Here is a 14,455-nt window from a genome sequence, read left to right as displayed (position 1 = left end):
GAGACCACGCAAACAGCAACAGCCTGATGTTACCAGGGTGGGAGAGGACCATTGTTATTGGTTCTGCCCAGCTTAAATAAAGCCAGCCTGTTACGGCATAGGCCCAGGAGGGCCATTTTTTATGCTCTGGCCTGCTGGTACCGGCTCTTCCAAGCACTCCTGTGGCGGTGGGTACCGGGGTAAGCCCCGGTTTATCCAAAACACAGCGTTTATATCCAGCTCACCCTGTACGGGACGACCGGAGCCCGGATCCAAATGCGGGACAACATTGGCATATAACCACAAAACAAAGAAGTGGATCCAGCTCGTCAGATGCATAAAATCTTTAATTATCCACAAAGGAGCATAGAAAGACACATACAATTGAACAGTGATCTATAATGTAAAATCACATCTTGGTGTCTGTTCATACCTAGTTGATTGTGTATGGCCAGTTTAGGATCCAAATGATTTCTCTATTGAAGAGTTTTTGTCTGATCACCTTCTCTCTTAGGTGGATTAACTCTTTCTATAGCAGAAAAAAGTAAATTTGAGTAACTACCATCCTGTTTCTCTGCGCAGTGTTTAGAAACTGCGGAAACATTTTTAGATACAAAATAAGGAATATCTAATAAATGTTTCTGAAGTCTAACTTGTCGGGGTAATAACTCAATTTTGAATTATTATTTATGGTCAACAACAATATAAAAAAATATTATGGCAAGTATGAATTGCTAAAATTATACGAACAATACAATTCACCATATCTGGGCCCGACTATTTTTCCAGATATGAATTCTAGGAAGTAGTGGTAGAAGTAACTTTAGCAATGTAATAAAATAACAGTTATTATAAAAATGATTTCCAGGTTTATTGGTTATAACAGATTATCTTAAGAGAGTAATATAAACAGACCATGATATCATGATATAAGTGAAGAGATAAAAAATAGTAATTATACATTAATTAGTTTGGTTAGTAATATTAAACTTCGTCACAGAAGTTGGTTGGTTCAGATATATCAGTATTACTCTGCAGAGAGAACCTCACATCAAATGATATCAAATGGGCATCTAATCTCTAGATATAAAATGGAGTTATGAATATTACTCCACCCAGTTCTAACCACAACTACCTCTGGTGGTAAGATACAGGACTAAATATATTATCTACTAATTAGAAAGTCTTAAATTAAGGGAATTATTATATCATAGGGTGGAGCAGAGAAAGATCCATAGACTATGCTATATGTGATTGCATTGTTCCCCATAAGAAATCCCCCGTTCATCTGCAGTAGAAGGGGGTGTGGCTTATAAACTATTACCATCTCAAGATGGAGAGTGCATAAAGCCATGTCTGCACATCTACATCATATCATATTCCATCCACAGTAAAAATGAGGTAACTTAACCAAATAAGAAACCTTTGTATCTTACCAAGAGCATGCATAGTTGTACTTCTGGATAAAGGAAAGATGGCTGCTTGGGGTCCATGGAAACGCTTATAGTCATAACCGGAGATCAGAGAAGAGATGACTATGGGAGGATACTCTCCCCTGACTCTTCATGGCTCCGCCCCTTCAGGTAGCTTATTGGAACTTTTGTGATGGGATCTGTGATTTCTCTTTGAATGGGGATCCATGATGTCTCACATGCTTTTAGCTTGTTTCTTATGTTAAAGGAAAATGGTCAGCCAGTTCATCCACCCTAAACCCAATACACTGGGTTATAGTTTGGGTAAACAGGACAAACGCCACATTTGTCATCTTCAACCTGGTTGTCAAACCAGGGTTCATACAAGTGAGGACATAACTGTTGCACCTGCTGCACAGTAATGAATGTGACTAAAACTTTTACATTGTATGTTACCAATGCTACCTATTCTATTAATCCTTTCAGGACTCGGGGTTTTTCAGTTTTTGCACTTTTTTTCCTCCTCACCTTCTAAAAATCATAACGCGTTCAGTTTTCCACCTACAGGGCTTGTTTTATGCGATACCAATTTTACTTTGTAATGTATTTCTGCTTTAGGGTATACAAAATGACAAAGTACGCAATTTTGGACTTTGGAATTTTTTTTACGTATAATCCATTGACCGTGCGGTTTAATTAATGTTATATTTTTATAGTTCGGACATTTAGGCACATGGCGATACCATATATGTTTATTGATGTTTACAAATTTTTATTTATTTTAATGGGAAAAGGGGGGTGATTCAAACTTTTATAAGGGAAGGGGTTAAATCACATTTACAAAAATTTTTAGCCCCCCCCCCCCATAGGAGACTATTTCATGCAATCTTCAATATAGCATTGATCAGTGTTATTGGCGCTCTGCTGCCCCAGCCTGGAGCAGCAGCTCGCCGATTGGACAGAGATGGAGGTAGGTAGGGACCCTCTACCTTCCTCTCAGCTGTTCAGGCCACCGTGGTGAAACATGAACACCCTGTGTCCTTAAGAGGTTAAACAATGTATAAATTGTAACACTACTTATGTGGTATATCTTGTCTCATGTACCACTTGTCGCATGCAGTATGTGGGCTCCACAACAAATGCTTGGAAAGTTTGTAGGGCTATATTGGTACCGTTAAAATCAGAGTTTATGAAATGAGAGGTGGATAGATAGTTTCAGGCTCCATCTTGAATTAAATGAGTCAGTTCACCTTAATTTGAAAGGGAAAGTTTGAGAAAAACACATAAGACAGAGTGGAGTGTGTGAGATAAACAAAAGGTGGATTAAAAGCCACACATAAGAGACAGTAGGCATATTAAGTGACTATTCTTAGTCTGGATACGTGTGTGTGCAGATACACTGGTTTTTATTGGTAACAGTAACATAGTTCATAAGGTTGAAAAAAGACCAGAGTCCATCAAGTTCAAACTATAACCCTAATAAGTCCCTACTGAGTTGATCCAGAGGAAGGCAAAAAACCCTCATACTATTAAAAATTCCTTCCAGACTCCAAATATGGCAGTTAGAATAAATCCCTGGATCAACCTTCTGTCCCTATAAGTCTAGTATACATACCAGCGATGTTATTATTCTTCAAAAATGCATCCAGACCCTTTTTGAACTCTATTACAGAGTTCACCATGACCACCTCTTCTGGGAGAGAATTCCACAGTCTCACTGCTCTTACAGTATTCTGTGCTGGTGTAGAAACCTTCTTTCCTCTAAACGTAGAGTATGCTCCCTTGTTATAGATACAGTCCTGGGTATAAACAGATCATGAGAGAAATCTCTGAACGGTCCCCTGATATATTTGTACATAGTTATTAGGTCGCCCCTAAGCCGCCGAGTTATGCCCCTGTAAAGTTCCACTCTTTGGTCCAAGGATCGCGCTTTCAAGGCAGGGCCCCCGACTCCCGCACTGAAGTGTCTAAGTCCGCCCCCATTGTTTGCATATTCATTATCTTCAACTACACGTCCTAGCGACTTGTCCCCTGAGCGCAGCACTCTGTTTGAAGAGCGCATACGCATGAAGATTTTACCCAGCTGCTGGATGCAGCAAGAACAGTACGCCGAGCTCTTGTGTCATCAGGACGTGAGAGCTGGGTAAAATCTTAAAGTAGTGGTCCAGTGCTGAAAAACAGATCACCTATCCTAAGGATAGGAGATAAGTTTCAGATCGTGGGGGGGGGGTCCTGACCGCTGGCCCCCCCCCCCCCCGCAATCTCCTGTATGGGGCCCCGGCTCGCTGGCCAGATAGCGTGTGTCGACCACCGCACGAAGCGGCGGCCGACAAGCCCCCCTCAAGAGTGCTCCGGCATGTCAGGGGGCGTGTCAGCCACCGCTTTGTGCGGTGATCAACACGCCCCCTTCCTGCCCCAGCGGTCGCACCCCCCGTAATCTGAAACTTATCCCCTATCCTTAGGATAGGAGATACGTTTTTCAGCACTGGACTACTCCTTTAATGCGCATGGGCTCTGCAGACAGAGCACTGCACTCAAGGGACATGTGACTCCACGTCACTAGGACGTGGAGTTGAAAATAATGAATATGCAAACAACAGGGGCGGGCTTAGAAACTTCAGTGTGAGAGGCAGACAGCCGGCGGGGGGGGGGGGGGGGTTCCCCTTCCTTGGACCATAACTCAGCAGCCATTGGACGAAAACATTTTAAGTGACAGGTGACACTATCTGGCAAATCGTAGGGCTTTTTTTTTTGCCACACATTTGTAACCTGATTTTTTTTGACACACAAAAAAAGAGGATCGGACAAGATCACGGGCATGCATTTATGAATTATTTTGCATATAGAAGGGAATTCAACATTATAAGGGATGGAAAAGATTACAGGAGATAAGTCCAAAATTTGCTGTTTAAACATTTTCATGCTCATCAATACTGTTGGAATGCAGCAACAGGTATAACTAAATGCCAATTGTAATCAACTTTCCCATTCCCAGATTAGTTTATGGGGTTGAAATTAATGATAGTTCAGCCTTAAAGGGGTACTCCACTGCCCCAACATTCGGAGCATGCTGGGGTTATGCCATCACATTCATGCTTCTCGTGCCGGCACAACCCCCGCAGCTCCCACCCAGCATTTGGAACAAAATATTCTGAGCGCTGGGGCAGTGGAGTACCCCTTTAAAGAGTGAGACGGTGCTTGGTGGATAGACACAGCAGCAGAGAAAGAGACGCAGAGTGTTGTGTCTCAGTAGGATTACTTTTCAGGACACAATAGGTGTTTGTGTCTGACAGCATGTTCATATTGATGCATCTATAAAGACCTTTGTCTAAAACTACTTCAGCACCACCCTTGTCGGCTTGCCGAACTATAAGATCAGGCTGTTGAAGGCCTCCCTCTCTCGGTATGTCAAGTTAGATTTACCATGAGCAGGTATCTAAGACCCGGCTTAGTAATGCACTCTCTATAAGACAACTTCCACTACTATGCCTATAAAGTAAATAAAAATAAAAAACACAACACGTTTAAAAAAAACAAAAAAAAGCTGGTCATCGATGTAGTCCACAGGATACACAGATCTTAAATGAGAAAAAACATGCAGAATAGGTTAGTACATTTGTGGTGCTCTCCCCTGAGAAGAAAGCCCATAAAGCAGCATTTAAAAATGGAGCCTCCAGCTGTTGCAAAACTACAACCCCCATTGATGGTAGTTGTAATGTAGCAACAGCAAACCTCCAGTTTAGCAGCGGCTGGGAGTCCCAGATGGGAGTTGTAGTTTAGTAACAGCTCTTTTGCTAAATTACAACTCTAATGATGGGAGTTGTAGTTTAGGAACAGCTAAGGGAAGCTCGCACATCTCCTACCTGCCTGCGCCGCACAACTACAACTACAACTCTCGCTATAAGGGCATGCTTGGAGTTTTAGTCATGTGCGCGGGCGGGTGACAAGCAAGCCAGGGAAGCGGGTGGCTTCCCAGTGGGGAAAATGAAGTTATGGTACCGTAACTTCATGTTTCCCGTTAGTAGCTGTGATTGGCCAATCACGGTCCAACATGGAAATATGAAATGACAGGGCTGTAATTTCATGTTCTTGTCAGCCGTCCGGCTCTGCTCCCAGGCCACCCACCCCCAAGATGTTGGAACTACAACTCCCAGCATGTCCTCAATGTAAGGGCATGATTGAAGTTGTAGTCCTGCAATAGCTAGCGGGCAAGTGGCTGGGGAGCAGAGCTGTGACTTTTTGTTAAGTTCTGCTCCCCAGCCACCTTCCCATCTCTACCACCTGCCTGGTAGCTTTTGCAGGACTACAACTCCCAGCATGCACTTACAGTGAAGACATACTGGGAGTTGTAGTTCCAACAGATGTGGGCAGGTGGCCGGGGAGAGGAGCTTTACAAAAAGTCGCATTTGTGACTTTTTAAAAATGCTGTCAAAGGCAAGTTTGTAATCCTGACCTGGCTTACACTTGCGACTTTTTTTTGCTTATGTGCGACATTCACACCTGATATATTCCCGACCACTGCAAAGTGAAAGCTGAACAATTTCTGAGGTAGGGCTGATTGGTACTTACCCACAAAAATTGGGTATGCTTACCTACAAAGGTTGCACACAAAAAAATCGAAGTCCTATGATAAATCTCCCTCATGGGATGTATCAAAAGAAACATAGAAGCTTGTGACAAGGACATAGAGACAGACCACACATGGAGTATTGTGTCCAATTCTGGTATCCTGTATATAAGAAGGACCTGGCTGAACTGGAGAGGGCGACAAAGATAATTAATGGTATGGGAGGATTACAGGACAGAGACAGGTTATCAAGTTTTGGGTCAGACGTAGAATAAGCACTGCGTATTTGACGTACCTTTGTTTTTTTTATTACTTCCATAGACTTTTCTAGCACATTTGTTTTCAGCAATAAATCTTGCTATTGTTTCAAATGCAATAATAGCCAGAGATTGGTCTTGAGACCATGTGAGCAACACTATGAAGAGGGCTAAGGGAATGTCACACCAGTCCTTTCAGATTATAATGTAGGGTACCACAACGTACAGTAGTCAGAACCCTCTAGTATTCATTCAAGGTACACAAACAGCATTAGGTTCATATGGTTGCAGAACCAGTGGTTTGGCTGTTTCTCGAAGTGTCCCAGGAATAATTTTCAACAAGATGGATGAGCAGCCGACAAATCTGTAGCATTGCCTGCCATCATATCCATATGGACTAAAATCTATGAGAAATGTTTCCAGCACCTTGTGAAAACTATAGCACAAAGAATGAAGGCAGTTCTAAAGCTAAAGGGGGTCCAACCTGGTATTAGCAAAAAGTACCTAATAAAGTAGCCAGTAAGTATAAGCAGTGACTCCATCACTGGGTTGAGACAACACACTGCGTCTCTTTCCCTGCTGCTGTGTCTATCCACCCAGCACCGCCTCACTCTTTAAAGGGGTACTCCACTGCCCCAGCGCTCAGAATATTTTGTTCCAAATGCTGGGTGGCGCCACACCCCCTTAATGCAAGTCTATGGGAGTGGCGTGGCGGCACGAGAAGCATGACTGTGACGGCACAACCCCAGCATGCTCCGAATGCTGGGGCAGTGGAGTACCCCTTTAAGGCTGAACTGTCATGAATTTCTACCCCATAAACTAATCTCCCATGAGAAAGTTGATTACAATTGCCATTTAGGTTTACCTTTTGCTGCATTCCAACAGTATTGATGAGCATGAAAATGTTTTATTATGCGGTGAGCAACATTTGGATAGGCTTGGCGGGGGGTTTGCAATGCCCCTGAGGCAGCCACGCCTGTCCTCTTTGTCCGTGCTGGGCAGCTGTATAATTACCACAGAGGTCCTCAGTGCATGAGCTCTCCTAGCGCTGGCTCCCGCTGCCTCAACACACATGCGCAAAGGGAGCAAGCAAGAGCTCATTCAGAGGACTTGCCACACGCAAGATATAATGGAGGGCACATGCACTGAGGACCTGTGAGTAAATCACACAGCAGTCCTCTCATCGATAGTTCTACTCCTGGTTTTACCTAAATACACTGCTCAAAAAAATAAACGGAACACCAAGATAACATCCTAGATCTGAATGAATTAAATAATCGTATGAAATACTTTCATCTTTACATAGTTGAATGTGCTGACAACAAAATCACACAAAAATTATCAATGGAAATCAAATTTGTCAACCCATGGAGGTCTGAATATTGAGTCACACTCAAAATCAAAGTACTCACTACAGGCTGATCCAACTTTGATGTAATGTCATTAAAACAAGTCAAAATGAGGCTCAGTAGTGTGTGTAGCCTCCACGTGCCCGTATGACCTCCCTACAACGCCTGGGCATGCTCCTGATGAGGTTGCGGATGGTCTCTTGAGGGATGTCCTCCCAGACCTGGACTAAAGCATCTGCCAACTCTTCGACAGTCTGTGGTACAACGTGGCATTGGTGGATGGAGCGAGACATGATGTCCCAGATGTGCTCAATCGGATTCAGGTCTGGGGAATGGGCAGGCCAGTCCATAGCATCAATGTCTTCCTCTTGCAGCAACTGCTGACACACTCCAGACAGATGAGGTCTAGCATTGTCTTGCATTAGGAGGAACCCAGGGCCAACCGCACCAGCATATGGTCTCACAAGGGGTCTGAGGATCTCATCTCCGCACCTAATGGCAGTCAGGCTACCTCTGGCAAGCATATGGAGGGCTCTGTGGCCCCCCCAAAGAAATGTCAACCCACACCATTACTGACCCACCGCCAAACCGGTCATGCTGGAGAATGTTGCAAGCAGCAGAACGTTCTCCACAGCATCTCCAGACTGTCACATGTGCTCAGTGTGAACCTGCTTTCAACTGTAAAGGGCGACAGTGGCGAATTTGCCTATCTTGGTGTTCTCTGGCAAAATGCCAAACGTCCTGAACAGTGTTGAGCAGTAAGCACAACCCCCACCTGTGGACATCGGGCCCTCATGGAGTCCGTTTCTGACGGTTCTAGTGGACACATGCACATTTGTGGCCTGCTGGAGGTCATTTTGCAGGGCTCTGAAATTAGAAAGAAAACAAAGGTGCGCTCCTAGTGTAGAAGTTAAGGTAAGCAGGTGCCCCAAAAAGGTTTGAATCTGCTTACCAGAAGATTTTGCGCTGCGGGCCCAACACCGTGATGTGCCCATAATATAACAATGAAGACTGAGGTCAGCTGGCAGAGGCGTCCTTCTCCAGTGGCTCTGGGTCACTCCAGTGAAAAGGAACATCAAATGGATAGGTATCCAGGAAAAATAGGACTCTGCCAGGCGCTTCTCCTCAAGGTAATGAAAGTCCAGACCACGCAAGATGGATGCAGGGACAATCACTTTAATGGTGCAACAACAAGTTTCGAGTCTGAGCAGGACTCTTCGTCAGGCACAAGGAAGTCAGGCACAAATCTTGATTATATATCCCTAAGGTAATCACTACCAGGTCACAAGGTCAACAAGTTACATAACACATAAAAACAGTAAATTTGGACTTCCGGTTCCGGCGCTGCCCTGGCTAGACGCGGCTGAATGAGCTCCCCACGTCTCCCAGCCCCAACAGTCTTGTATATATTGCGGCACTGCTCCCTGGCACCTGCACCTGTCGGTGTTTGTATGGAGCGATATTTGCTCCGCAGCACTCAGGAGGACTCGGCCACGCACGCCCCCCGCCAGAAGGCCTCCTCCTCCAGCATGGCGGCGGTGTCGCAGCGCAACGTGGAGGGATCGAAAGTGAGTCAGATGAAAGGGGGGAAAATGAATCCTGCACCCAGCCTTGAGCCCTGAGTTTCTAACAGACTGTTGTGCAGCCCCAGCCCATGTGATACCGCTACAGCTATCCCTCCCTGTTTTGGACTTTAAGCCACTTGCAGCAGAGGTCACTGCCAAGATTATGCCCAGTCTCCAGCTCTCACTGGAAAATTCACTGCAGGCTTCCTTCCAGCAATTGCGCTCTGAACTGGCAACTACTAATGCAACGGTAGCGACAAAATGATGTGCAATACAAAATGATGTGCAATCTCTGAAGCAGAACTTTCTTTCCCAATCGGGAGTCATTACAGAGCTGCAGCAGGAAAATGCGGCCCTATGGGCTAAATTAGACGACCTGGAGAATCGCTCCAGGCGCAACAATCTGCGGCTGGTGGGGCTCTCTGAACAGGTGAAATCCCTGGATTTACAACGGATTTGCGAGGTAGAGCTCTCGGAGGCCTTGGGTCTGGACTATTATTGTAGAGTTAAAAGAGCTCACCGCATGGGCCCGGACCGTGGGCCTCTGGATCATTCTTTGCCTTCCTCCCAGGCCAATAACCGCAACAGGCCGCGCCAAGTCATCTTCAAACTCTTGGACTTTAACGACTGTCAAGCATTAATCCATGCTTTCAGGAAGTGCATTTCTCCCCCTGATGATCAGGGGCTGCCAAGTTCTCCTTTTTGAAGATTTCTCGGTATCGGTGGCGAAACGGCGACGAGAATTCAGCACCATTTGTTCCGAACTGTTCCGGAGGAAATTAAAATTTCAGCTCCAGTACCCAGCCATTCTCATAGTCTACCATGAGGATGGGTCCTCCTTGGCGTTTCGCAGCTCATCGGCGGTGGAGGTCGCATTGCATAGCCCGGCCCGGAGGGCCCGTGATGGGAGGAGCCCTCACTCCAGAAGGGACCTGGCACCTGCTCCCGATTCCCCTCGCCTGGGGGGTGGCCAGGTAGCTGAATGACACTGCTATCTATGACCCTGTGGATGACTCCTGACCATTGAAGGAGAGATTGTTTTTGTTTGCTTACCTCACCACTTGTTGCATATGGTGGGAGCCTTCGCATGCTCTCCAAGCCGAAACCCAGGTTCTGAGGGTGGGTGGGGGTTGGAGTTAGGCTTGTGGATCTCTGGACTTACGTTTATTTGTAGCAGAGTTTGGCGGACTATGCCTTGCTGACTTTTAGTTCTAGTTCACAGGGAGGGATTGTTGGGTTGGGGCCTCATTGGTCCGCATATCTATGTTAAATTTCCTGTTGGGAGGCGAATTGTCATACCATGTTTCAGGGATGTATAGTCGCTCTGTTTCTCAGGTTGTTAGGCTGGGAGATGGGGTCTCTAGTTAGGGTAGAAAAAAGGAAGTCATTAACACAGTGTGGGACACTTGGTGTGTTGACATAAGTACACGTGTGTCTCAGTGTTCTTGTTTTGTGTTTCCTTGTGTTGACGGTCGACTGTGATCTTAGTCCGAGCCAGTGCCTTACTACTTTGCACATTTCCATTTTCTTGTGCTGGCTGTACTCAGTCCTTGATTAGGTCTGACTTGTGTGTTTACATGTTGTGAGTGGTGTTGTGTGTTTGTCCTGTGATTCTCGTTTCCCCTTAGTGTGCCCCCTGATCTAGCTCTTCCTTTCCGTCCTCTCCCCCCCCTTTTTTTCTTTCGTTTTTCTCTGCTCACCTAGGAACCCTACTTTCGTGCCTCCTTAGCAATTAAGGTCATTTTGTGGAATGTCAAGGGTCTACCCAACAAACGAACTCAAGTCCTGCGCCATCTGAAGAGGTTGCGACCGGATGTGACATTGTTACAGGAAACTCACCTCACCACGTCTGATCTGGTTCGTATGAATAGACTGTGGGTTGGGGAAGTAATTGGAGCTTAAGCAGTAGGGGGCAAGGTGGGGGCGATCATTCTTATCGATAGGAACTTTGGTGGCATTGTGGTTGATAAGGCTGAGGATGTCAACGGTAGATGGGTCTGGGTTCACATTCAGCACGAGGGCCATGATTATAGTATTTATAATTGTTACGCTCCCAACGGGGATAAAAAGGCTTTTTTCCCGGATCTAGAGGCCCGTGTTTTGTGTGGCCCCATCCCCAACCAAATAGTGGGGGGAGATTTCAATGCAGTGGTTTCCCCGGCTGAAGATCGTAGAGGAGGGACTGCCGATAGGTCATTGGTTAGACGTAGTGACAGAACTTTTTCCTTGTTCCTGGGTCCCTCGGGGATGCAGGATCCCTGGAGGTTGCATCACCCAGATGGTAGGGAATACACCCATTATTCTCATAGCCATTCATTGTGGTCAAGGATTGATTATTTACTTACCTCACCTGAGCTTTTGTCCAGGGTGGATGGCTCAGAGATCCATGACATGGTCATTTCCGACCACTCCCCCATCTCTCTCTTCCTGTTAGACACATATCCGAAAGGGAGCAACTTTCAGTGTAGATTCCCGGCCTACATGGTCAAGGACGACAACTTTGTAAATTCGCTGAGAAGTTGGTGGATGGAGTTCTCTTGGGGCAATAGTGATCACATTCATGACGCCCCATTATATTGGGAGTCTCCGCCAAATCTGTACTGTGTGGCCGCTTAATAGCGTACATGTCCACTGTCAAGAAGAAGTCCCTTCACCACTTCCAGGAATCGAGTAGGGCGTTGCAAGCGGTATATACCCATTACGTGTCATGTCCCTCAACATCGGCCCTGCAGGCGTGGAAGGAGGCTAAGGCCACTTTTGATCTCTGGTCTGAGCGCAAGTGCATGGCGTCCTTTTCTAAATTTAAAGCTGAACTCTTCAGATTTGGTGACAAGTCGGGCCGCCTCCTTGCACGCTTGGCCAAGGGCAGACGGCACTGGGTAGGGCGTTTCTGGAGTCTCTCAGATTGCCTTCTCTGTCCGTCGATAAACGATCGGCCCTTAACGCTGACTTCTCAGTGGCAGAAGTGACGCAAGCGATTAAAAAGTTGCATAATGGCAAAGCACCAGGGCCCGATGGGTTCTCGGGGGAATTTTTTTAAAACTCTGAATGACAATGTGGCGACTCCATTGACGAACTATTTTAATCACCTGTTACATTCGGGATCCTTACCCCTGCATGCTAATGTGGCCACCATTAAACTCTTATGAAAGCCTAATAAGGACCCCCTCCAGCCGCACTCATACCGACCTATTTTGCTCATTAACCAAGATATTAAGCTGGCGTCTAAAATACTGTCTGATCGCCTTAGTATGTTTCTCCCTTCGCTCATTGGCCCGTCACAAGTTGGTTTTGTACGGAATAGGTCGGCGGTGTCTAACATTCGTAAGGTGCTGACGGTTTTGGATAGGGTCCAGCATCATCCTCAGCCAGGTGAATCACCCATATTAATAGCGCTCGACGCCGAAAAGGCTTTTGACAACGTCAGATGGGACTGGCTGGGGATGGTGCTTGACAAGATGGGGATCACCGGGTCTTTTCGAACTTTCTTAGGGGGTTTGTACTCCTCTCCACAAGCTTGAGTTCACACCTCGGGCTCTCTTTCCCAGCCTTTTCCTCTTTACAAAAGGTACGAGACAGGGCTGTCCCCTCTCACCCCTACTATTTAGCCTGGCCCTTGTGGGGTACCGATTCAGCAAACGTAGGTCAAGATGACTCTCTTCGCTGACGATATCTTAATCTTTATGGCTAACCCGAGAGATCATTATGGTCCTCTCATGTCCACCGTCTCATTTCAGCCTATTCTCCAGTTACAAAATTAACCCTTTAAAAAGTGAGGTTCTACCCCTGGACCCCTCCAGGCCATCTTCATTCTGGACTGCGATGGGCATCCCTGGTACGCTTATTAAGCCTTATATTACATACTTAGGGATTCACATTGGCAGATTGCCTTCCTCCTTGTATTCCCTTAATTACCCGCCCCTACTAAAAACTATACAGGATGAGCTGCTCCGATGGTCCCATCTCCCCCTTTCGCAACTTGGCTGATGCCACTTGGTAAAAATGATAAGTTTTCCCCAGCTGCTCTATCATCTTCAAACACTGCCCTTGCTACTTAAACACAAACATGTGAAGGACCTCAACACCGCGTTCTCTAGCTTTGTGTGGGCCAGCAGGTGACCGAGAATCGCTATGCAAAAATTTATGTTGCGTAAGATGGATGGTGGAGTTGGATTTCCCAACGTCTGCGGATACAACTTAGCTTGTTTATTTCGGCATGTCCTGGACTGAATTCATGAATCTAGTTTCCATTCTAACTATGCCTCGAAAGCGGACCTGGTCTTCATATGGAAGCTCTCGGCCTGCTTACACACACGCATTCCTCGTCTCCCGGCCCACATTAAGAGATAGTTAGTGATCAGGGACATGATCCTGACCTGGAAGGCAGTTCGCAAGGCCTTTAACCTACCCTTTTTGATGTCTGGGCGCCTGGACCTCTGGGGTCATCCCGAATTCCCGCAAGGGGTGGAAAGGGGTTTATTCACTGAGTGGCGCTTAAAGGGGGTCAGATTGGCAAAACAATTAATACATGCAGAGGAGAAGCGCTGGATGCGACCACAGGAATTGTTAGCTACTTTCTCCTTGCCTGCCACTCCCTTTCTCCAGGTCTCCCAACTCTTGTCTTTTTGCAGATCGCGTCTTAACCCCTCCTCTGAGGTATCCCCCTCTCCCTTTGAGGACATTGTGGGTTCCCAGGCCCGGAAGCTATCCCTATCGTATTTATATATGAGTCTAAATAACTATTTCTTGAAAATTTCTCGTACGGGGGTGTTTCGGAAATGGGAATCCATAATGCCTGATGAGGATCTGCGCTCAAAAATTTTGGAGGGTTGGGCTAAGGTTAAAGCCAATGTCATCAGTGAGCGTTGGAGGGAGACTTTCTTTAAAATTATGCATTATGGGTACCTAGGTTTCAATCTCCCGACGACCAACCTCCTGCCCCGATAGACTTACCTCTTGTCCTAAATGCTCTAGCCCAGGTACCGATTTATATCACGACATATGGAGTTGCTCATGCTCTCAGACTTACTGGACCCAGATAGTAGGCTACATTACTCGTTACTGGAAGGTTAGGGTCCCACTGTCCCCACAGGCCCTCCTTTTCCAGTCTAACGATCCTGAAGTGGCAGGGTTACGCAATCTTCCACGTTTCATACATGTGATTCTTCTGGTTGCCAAACGAATCATTCTCAGGAAATAGATCCACACAAGTATGCCGACACTGTCGGACGTGGTGGCGGAATTGAAAACCTTCATGGAACTAGATAGACTGGACACGGAAAGGCATAAGGAAAGGAATGCGAAAAAGTACTTTTATGGTGGCACA

This window comes from Hyla sarda, chromosome 2, assembly GCF_029499605.1.
Source record: "Hyla sarda isolate aHylSar1 chromosome 2, aHylSar1.hap1, whole genome shotgun sequence".
Lineage (NCBI taxonomy): Eukaryota > Metazoa > Chordata > Amphibia > Anura > Hylidae > Hyla > Hyla sarda.
The sequence above is the reverse complement of the archived record's forward strand: the minus strand, read 5'-3'. Positions refer to the sequence as shown.